The 10,088-nt window shown below is 37.3% G+C and overlaps 1 long non-coding RNA gene across 1 annotated transcript; it reads left to right on the top strand.

The window, feature by feature from the left end:
• The first annotated feature begins 1,615 nt into the window (after window positions 1–1,615).
• LOC130049309 (uncharacterized) lies at window positions 1,616–9,831 on the top strand. The gene is made up of 3 exons (XR_008797811.1): window positions 1,616–2,430; window positions 3,655–3,984; window positions 7,074–9,831. It is a non-coding gene; the product is annotated as an uncharacterized LOC130049309 (long non-coding RNA).
• Window positions 9,832–10,088: the final 257 nt, after the last annotated feature.

Below are 10,088 nucleotides of genomic sequence, written 5' to 3' on the forward strand. Positions count from 1 at the left end.
CCAGTGATTGCTGCTGATCAGCCTATCTATGCAACAGCCAAATAAATTCAATGACACAGGCCAGAACGTTATGGTGAAGACAAGTTTATCATGATGTTTGGAGGGTTGCATATTGAGATGTCAGCTTTTAAATCAAGCCATTCACTCTTGCAGGATAGTGGTTGGACTGGTGCTCTTGTAGAGTCTGGGGTAACAACGCCTGGTACAGCTGAATCATTTTTATCTGCTTCCAGTGTTACTCGAACACGCCAAATATAACAGGTAACATCATGCTGTTTATATAAACTTATAATAAATGAGGCCTATGAAAATTATAGCAGAGGGAAATGAGAGCAGTCTTTCCAAAGAAGACTGGGTGAAGAAACGTGAAGCGGAAAGTCCACAGTTTCAGTTTTGGAATTTGATCCTTTGTATGGAGTTGGCTATATTTTTGCTGATTCGTTCTTTTCGAGAGGCAGACTGTTTGCTTTATCTACAGTCTCTGCAAGGAGAGTAAGGTCTAATTGTATATAGTATATTTAGTACTGCCTGTTTGTAGTTTTGGTGTCCAGTTGTACGCATTTTTACATCAAATGTGCGATTTTCAGTTGCACCTTCAGTATTTCCAATTCACGAATACGGTATGGCCGCCATCTTGAAAAATTATGGCCGCGATTTCTAGATATTTGGTGGCTAACGTGCTTTTTTGATAAAATAGTGTCAAAGGATGTTTCATACCAAAGTGCATGCTTGCATCACCTACTGAAAGATTGTTAGGGTTATCTGCTTAGCTATATATATACATAACTTTTCATGCACACCAATAGTTTCTCTTGGACTCAGAACTTCTTTTGTATACATTATGAATAAAATCTACCCTCACAATTTGGCCCACATAGTTTCATCAAACCCCTGCAAGAAGACGGGGAAATGAGATATTTGTTATTAGAATGTGCATTGTGTAAAAAATGTTGATATACAGATCAAGATATATTACAAATAATTGGGATGCTATTATGAAGGTTACCTATTTGTATGTGTTACTAAAAAATAAATCATATATATTTAAGAATATATATGAATTACAGATACATTAATATATCAAACTTAAAGATCTCTCAAAAGTGGTAGAATGAAGTTTTATGAAAATTCACCAAAATACAATCCATAATACAAGTTTTATGAATATTCAAATAAATGATTATATTAAAACAGAGATTGAAATTTGTCAAAATGAGGAAAATACATAAATCATGTTGGTTTCAGATATTTTGGTGTACTAACGTATTTTTTTTTTTTACCTTGACTGAGGTTGAGGCTCAACAAAGGCTTAGATTAATATTAATAACGTTTAATATTTGTCTTATTGTCAATTTTTTTTCCAGATTTTATCTTTTTAATTAATTAAAGAATTAGATCTGTAAATTGTGAGGGAAAAGATATTGTCGATATATTTCGACAAAAAATATCTATTATGTATATAATAACATTTATGGCGAAACTTTTTCCTTATATTATTTATATTAGTTAGTACCGGGTAACCCGTATTGTACCTCTGAACATTAAACCCCGTCGGGAACCCCTATTCAACATTAGCACAGTTTGTATCTGAACCAATGAAAACTTGTGAATAGATCACGTGTCTACTTCTGTTAGAAAGTTTTGATTGTTTGGACTTGTAGAAAGCGTGTTGAAATTTGAGAAATCCAGTAATTTTTATAGTTTGTGCATTGGAGATTTGCACTAAGTGTAAGTGACTTGCAGTTTTGTTTTGTTAACTAGTACATGTTAACATCCTCGTGGGTTGAATCATTGGTACAGTAACTTTGTGCACTCGTTCAGCAGACGCGTCGCGTCAGTGACGATGGCGGATTAAACGTGCAAGGCGATAGTGATAGGACATTCATATGTGCGCCGTTTGGATGTTTATTTGCAACGTCACAACATAATGAACTTACGTTTGGACAACGAACAATTCCAAGTTTCATTACGGGGAAAGGGAGGTTTATGTCTTAGACATATTCGTTTCAATGCAAAAATTCTGCACTTTGACACAACCCCCGATATATGTTTCATGCAGATCGGTGAAAATGACATATCGCCCCGTAGCGAACCAGGGAAAATCTCAGAGAACATTTTTTCGCAGACTTGTTATCTGTGCGACGGAGTTGGCGTAAAAAAAGTTATCGTTTGCCAGTTGTTGCGTCGGCTGCCATATGCGTCCTGTCCACGGTTTAACGAGATGGTACAGTCAGTGAACCACTTGCTGAAAGAAAAGTTATCGGACGTACAAGGGATTGTGTTTTGGCCACACCGTGGATTCTGGGAGTCACTGTCATACATTTGCCCAGATGGAGTACACCTGCTATGTACTCAAGCCAATGATCAGCCCATGAGGAAGTTTCTGTGGAGTATAAGCAACGCTATAATTATTAACGCCAAAGATCTCAGGTCAATATAAACACATCAAAAATTAAATGCAAACTTGAGTTATTTTAGGCCTTGCCTATGTAGGCCATGGTTGTTATTGGTGTTTGAAACACTTTAAAAAAGCATTCTTCAATATCTTCAAAGAAACATTGGGTATAATGTTTATTTAAATAATTACAAAGAAGCAGTCGGTATACTGTTTCATTATTATTAGCACCATTCAGTATAATGTTTACATATTACCAAGAAGCATTCACTATAATGTTTCATTATTGCAAGAAAACATTCAGTATAATGTTTTCAGAATTACCAAGAAGCATTCAGTATAAGGTTTACATAATTATCAGGAAGCATTCAATATAATGTTTCATTATTGCAAGGAAACATTCAGTATAATGTTTACATAATTACCAAGAAGCATTCAGTATAATGTTTCATTAGTGCAAGGAAACATTCAGTATAATGTTTACATAATTACCAAGAAGCATTCAGTATAATGTTTGCATAATTACCAGGAAGCATTCAGTATAATGGTTCATTATTGCAAGGAAACATTCAGTATAATGTTTACATACTTACCCAGACACATTCAGTATAATGTTTACATAATTACCAGGAAGCATTCAGTATAATGTGTCATTATTGCACGGAAACATTTAGAGTGTGGTTGCAGAGTTATATAGATATAAACTATATATCTGTCTATATTTTAAAGTAGCAGCAGGGCAGAGTGCAAGGCCTGTGCTATAGAGATATATAAAATGCAATGTCTATTACACTGAGAGGCATTTTAGTATGATATTCCATTGTTATCAATCAACATGAGTATGATTTAAAATTAGGGAAAGGTTAACGGTATGACGCTACTATTACTACATATTTCCCTGACACCTATTTATGGTACTATATTTATATTCTTTGATAACTAAAAACAGCCTCCAGATTTGACATTTAGTTTCTTTCTATCAAGTTATATTATATTATCTATATATTATTGTGCCTAGATATGTTTTTTGGGTTATTGAATTTCTGTCAAATTCAGTTATCATAGCCCTTGTTGCGATGTACAAGTCCATTTTATTATACATGCGAACTGTTTATATCTATGCTGGATGTCATGTGGTATACTGTTTGGTGTTTACAGTAGTATTAGTTTGCCAACTGTCTCACTCATCAAGTTTGTTGGAAGTTGACATGCCCCTTTTTCCTTGATGCCCAGATTTACTGTTGTTAATTATGTTTTAGCAAACATGCCAAAGGGCAAAGCCACTTCAAGGAAGCGACCAGCTTCACCCCGGCCCGCTCCAAAGAAGTCCAGTCGTCACAGTGTAGCACCACACAACCCGTCTGTGGAACAAGAGCCTGCATAGTTGACCCCCACCATAGATTATGAAAAACTGGCGAGACACATCGTCCAGGAGCAAGCACGGGCCCAAAATGCAAACGTTCCCCCAGAACAGACGTCTCCCAATTCACGGCACCAAATGGATGGGACTTGCTAGGACATACCAACCACTTCCAACCAAGCCATTTCGAGTGACAATGTCACCACCATCCTTGACGCAGTATTTCAGGGTGAGTCGGCACGCAATCCCACACCCATTGCAATCAGTGATAACATACCCTTAGGGCTACAGTCCCTATGAAAACCAAGTGCAAAATCTGGGCCAATGAATTTATTGACCTCAGAACACTACTGCCCAATTATACAGATGATCCCCTTTCAATCACCATACAGGCAGGGAAAATTGATGTAGAGCAGAGCCAAAAACAAAAGTACCCGCTCTCCATCAACCAGTGGATTGATGCTTTTATAACATTTATGTCGATATACCTTCAGAGATATCCAGCGGAGGCATGCAATATCCTAAAGTACTGTGCATACATCAGGGAGATTAACAGATTGCATGTTGACGAGGCATGGCGGGGATATGATGAAACTTTTCGCAAGTTAAGAGAATCCTCCTTACTTCCATGGCAGCAGCCAGTACCGGAACTGAGGTTGCGGGTTGCTGCCATGGGACCAAAATTCTCAGATAAGTCCCATCCCCCATATGCTAAGAAGTCTAATTTTCGTCCCCAAAAGGTGTGTTTCGCCTACAACGGGGGTGATAAATGTTCAGTCTTCCCATGTAAATATGTCCATGTGTGTCAGAGTGTGGCAATAGACATCCCAGAACAAAGTGTTTTGCTAAACCCAAGCCCCAGCCACACCAACCATCCCGTACCTCTTCCAATCCCAGTAAAACCAGCAATACTACGTAAGGAGCTACTAGGTTATGATTCAAATAAATCACAATACTTAGTTGAGGGATTTTGTAGAGGGTTTAGGTTAGGTTGTGTAGGCGCACCCTCGCAGTTGTGTTAAGTAGGGTCATATAAATATGTCAGGAAAAAAGCGTCAATAAACAGATCAATTTGTGACAAATTCTGTAAACACAGCCCTTTTATACAAAAACAATATGTATATATCATTAAGTGCATATTGACCTCTTATACATTTTTCACCAGACCGACAGTCTCTACATCAACTCTGTATCACGTGATCAATCATCAAGATAAAAACGTATCGTGTATGTATAAATCGTTAAATTGGCACGATATCCAGATATCAATACAATTTGAAGTTAATATAACTTCAAAGCATATTAATTTCTTAATTTGAAAAGTGCTGAGAGCAAGTTTATTGTGACTTGTAACATGTCTAATTTTTGTATTGAATATGCAAGATGCAGCGATTTTTAGACATACGAAGTTGAATCTAGCCTGAAAAACATATTTTCTGTTGAAGCCAGAACTTGGTCCCCTAACTTTCCTCTGGCACTGAAGTTCACATGTCACATAAATCAAACATCTTTCACTTAAAAACCTCGGGGTGTCGTGCCAATAATGAAATTGTTATGTACGGAAACCCGGTTTATGCAAATGAGTCCATTGTGAAAGTAACTATACGTGTAGATTAGGGGCGATATCAAGATCACAATATAATATGGATATTACTTTAGCATGCATGCTATATAAAGAAGAAATTGAAACGTTTTCAATATCAAAGAGAATTAATATAACCCATTTGACAGAAACTTTTACGCGATTGCAGTTTACCATTTGACAGAGGTGGTAAATAACGAAAGAATATTTTGACATTTCCAACCACAAAAGGACTGTAGATATGTACGTCATGACCTTCGTCGTGACGTATTTTTCATTGTGACGTCGTGCAATATGCCAGTGCGGTAAAGTATATTTATGTACAGCACTGGTATTAAACAATTTATGGGGAAAGCCTTAACTCAACCGCGCTTGGGATCTTCACCACAGAATCATAAGTCAACTAGGGACCATGTGGAGGCCATTAATGAGTACATATTGAAAGAAATACAAGCACAACGAATAGCAGGCCCCTTTGATGATCCGCCTTTAACAAATTTTGCTACATCACCATTAGGCATTGTTCCCAAATCAGAAGTAGGTAAATATAGAGTAATTCATGACTTATCATTCCCCGAAGGTCAGTCAGTTAATACATACATTCCTCGTGAAAATTCCAAAGTTCAATATGATACAATAGACAAAGTTATTTCACTAGTACAATATTTTGGGCGGGGGGCTTTTATGGCAAAATCTGACATTAAGGATGCTTTCCGCATAGTGCCCATACATCCATCAGACTATCATCTTCTTGGGTTTACCTGGAAAAGTAAATATTATTATGACCGCTGCCTCCCTATGGGAGCCAGTAGCTCATGCAAAATATTTGAGGAGTTTAGTCAGGCTCTGGTTTGGATCATGCTCAACAAATATCATGCATCGGGGATATCCCATATCCTTGATGATTTCTTTTTCATTTCATCCAGTGTCGAAAAATGTCGGGAGGACTTATCACGGTTCCTTTTTTGTGTAACCAGGTTAATATACCTATCAATATGGCCAAAACTTTTGCCCCTACAACACAGTTAATTATATATGGCATCGAAGTTGATTCTCTCGTCATGGAATGTAGGTTGCCCAGGAGAAAATTATAAAAATTAGCAGCAAGCTCAGTGATTTCTGTCATCGGAAGAATGCACACCTATGTGAATTACAATCCCTTATAGGCTTGTTAAATTTTGCTTGTACCTGGCACAGGTAGAGCTTTCTTGCGACGCCTTATCGATTTAACTTGCAATATCTCAAAACCCTTCCATTTTGTTTATCTCACCAAAGAGGCACGTGCTGACCTAAGTATGTGGTTCCAGTTCATCTCGCACTTCAACGGAAAATCAGTTTCCCTCCCTTAACAATGGGACTCCTCTGATTACAAAAGTATGTACACGGATGCGTCAGGGTCAATTGGATTTGCGGCAGTGTTGGGATCACACTGGTTTGCGCAGTCTTGGTCGAAAGAACTTGATCATTTCCAGATTGCAATTAAGGAACTCTTTCCCATTGTCTTGGCTTTAGAAATATGGGGAGGACAACTACAAAATAGAAGGATTCTTTTTCTAACCGACAACATGTCAATAGTACAAATCATTAACAAACAATCTAGTAAAGACAAAACTATCATGATACTTATCAAGAGGCTTGTGCTTGCTGGCCTTTACAACAATATTCACTTCAAAGCCAAACATATTAGGGGAAAATTGAATGTAATTGCAGACAAGCTATTTCGTTTTCAATTCCAGGCAGCTCGGCAGCTAGCACCGGATCTGGAGGAATGTCAGATACTCATCCCACACTCTCTTCTACACATTTAGCACATGGGGCACGGACACTTTTATCAGCATCCTTGGCATTATCAACTCAATTAGCGTACCGGCGATCATGGCAACTCTTGCAAACATTTCAAGGTCAGAGAGCTTTACCCTTGCGTGTGGTTGACATATCCAACTTTATACCCCACTTGCATGCATCCCATTTTAGTGCAAGTACAGTTTCTTCCCATTTTTCTGCCATAGGCTATGTACATAAGATACTTGCATTACCGGACCCTACACAGCTGTTTATTGTGAAAAAGATACTAAGGGGTTATCACAGGTTGTCTCCCACAGTGGATTCACGCCTGCCAATTGCCAGAGATATCTTGCTTCAGATTATCAAGGCTATACCCCACACCATTTCTGTTTTGGATTATCGTATTATGTTAGAAGCCCCTTTCTCTATTTGTTTTCATTCTTTCCTTAGATTGGTGAGGTCACAGTAAAACAAGGCATTACATCAGATAAAGTCATTCACCTTCAAGATGTAGAGTTTCAATACAATGACTCCATTCCCTCCAGAGTGCAATTAGTATTGCGCTATTTCAAAACCCAAAAAATGAATAAGCCTGTCACAATTTGTGTAGAGGGCTCCCCCACACTGGACCATTGCCCCGTCAAATCATTACACCGTTATCTGTCGCATTCAGGTCATACATCTGGTCCACTTTTTCAATATAGAGATGGTTCTCCGATTACGTACAATTATGTTTCCAAAGAACTTTCAAACATCATTAAGTATGTTAGTCTCAATCCTGCACTATACAAAGGTCACAGTTTTCGCATTGGGGCAGCAACATATGCAGCACAAAAAGGGTACTCGGAGAATTATATCCAACAATTAGGTCGCTGGAACTCTAATGCCTTGAAACGCTATATTCGCATACCTACACTTTCTCTTTGATCACTTCACCTCTCCTGAATCAGCCCATTCGTTGGTGAAGTTCAAATATTTTATGCAGGTCCGTGTTTAACTGCTGCATCAAGTTGTTGGCTCATTTCACTCATTGGCTGTACCCGGTTTCTTTCTATACAGGCCCATTTTCCACCATATATAACTTTTACCAAAAATGCCAGTGTCCTACTACCCAAAAAATGGGGTTTACCATGCACGTCAGTGTTTAAGTGTCGCAATTATGAGGTCATTATGCAGGTCAGTGTTTAACCGCTGCAACAACGGGGGTTACCATGCAGGTCAGTGTTTAACTGCTGCAACAATGGGGTCACAATGCAGGTCAGTGTTTAACTGCTGCAACAATGGGGTCACCATGCAGGTCAATGTTTAACTGCTGTAACAACGGGGACTACCATGCAGGTCAGTGTTTAACTGCTGTGGAAAAAACCCCAATCCATTTCCCTTCCCACTTTAAAGTACCTGTTTTAGGCATATTTGCGTGCTGACTCACCAACAGGGTCCAACCGAAATATCCATTAATTACCTCCGTTATGGTTGAATTGTAGTTAAGTTTTTCACAACTTATGTATATAAATGTTTGAATTTGTTACACAATTTACAAGACAGCTCACCTTGGATGGCTCTGAATATGATTTGTTAATCATATCTTTGGCCCTTTTTGTTCGCCATCTTTTTGCTTGTTGTACACTTTGGAACAAGTTTCCAAGGTCTGTATTTTAACTAGTCATTGTTTGTTATTTGTGATAATCATGTATGGGGAAAATCAGGACAGATGTGTTGAAATCCTATGTAATTACATTGTATGTATCTACTGATTTTCCCCTGGTTGAACTGGTCAGTACCATATTTATCTGTGAAATTATCTATATGGGAGAAATCAGAAATGATGGGTTTATATATTGTGCAAGATTATGACAGTGTTTGTGGATCGCTGATGTCCCCCCTTCTTTGTATTAACCTTTATCTTCGTCATTTGTTGTCTAAAATAAATGACATATTTCATTCTCATACAGTTTTACAGTGTTGATTTTTAAAGCAAAAACAAGCTTTGGTGAGCTGTCCTCTTGAAAAGGAAATAGTATGAGACATAAAATATATAGTATGTATATAATAACATTTATGGCGAAACTTTTTCCTTATATTATTTATATTAGTTAGTACCGGGTAACCCGTATTGTACCTCTGAACATTAAACCCCGTCGGGAACCCCTATTCAACATTAGCACAGTTTGTATCTGAACCAATGAAAACTTGTGTATAGATCACGTGTCTACTTCTGTTAGAAAGTTTTGATTGTTTGGACTTGTAGAAAGCGTGTTGAAATTTGAGAAATCCAGTAACCCACCACCTCCCCATCTTAAATCCCACCTATATATATAAAAATGTAGCTTAATTATTCGTCATCTTATTGTAGCCCTTTTTGTTCGCCATCTGTTTGCTTGTTGTACACTTTGGAACAAGTTTCCAAGGTCTGTATTTTAACTAGTCATTGTTTGTTATTTGTGATAATCATGTATGGGGAAAATCAGTAGATACATACAATGTAATTACATAGGATTTCAACACATCTGTCCTGATTTTCCCCTGGTTGAACTGGTCTGTACCATATTTATTTGTGAAATTATCTATATGGGGGGAATCAGAAATGATGGGTTGATATATTGTGCAAGATTATGACAGTGTTCGTGGATCGCTGATGTCCCCCCTTCTTTGTATAAACCTTTATCTTCGTCATTTGTTGTCTAAAATAAATGACATATTTCATTCTCATACAGTTTTACAGTGTTGATTTTTAAAGCAAAAACAAGCTTAGGTGAGCTATCCTCTTGAAAAGGAAATAGTATGAGACATAAATAGATATCATGATATATTGGGTTTTAACGTTTGCTGGTTTCTTTATAATTTATTTTGTTTTATTTTGAGGAAAGAAAATGTAGATTTCATTTTTTTTTAAACGTAAGATTAAAGCAAAATTAAAGATTTTGACTTTTTTTCTTTATAATTGCTAGAAAAAGAAAATTGACTTT

Source organism: Ostrea edulis, chromosome 8 (assembly GCF_947568905.1).
Source record: "Ostrea edulis chromosome 8, xbOstEdul1.1, whole genome shotgun sequence".
Taxonomy (NCBI): domain Eukaryota; kingdom Metazoa; phylum Mollusca; class Bivalvia; order Ostreida; family Ostreidae; genus Ostrea; species Ostrea edulis.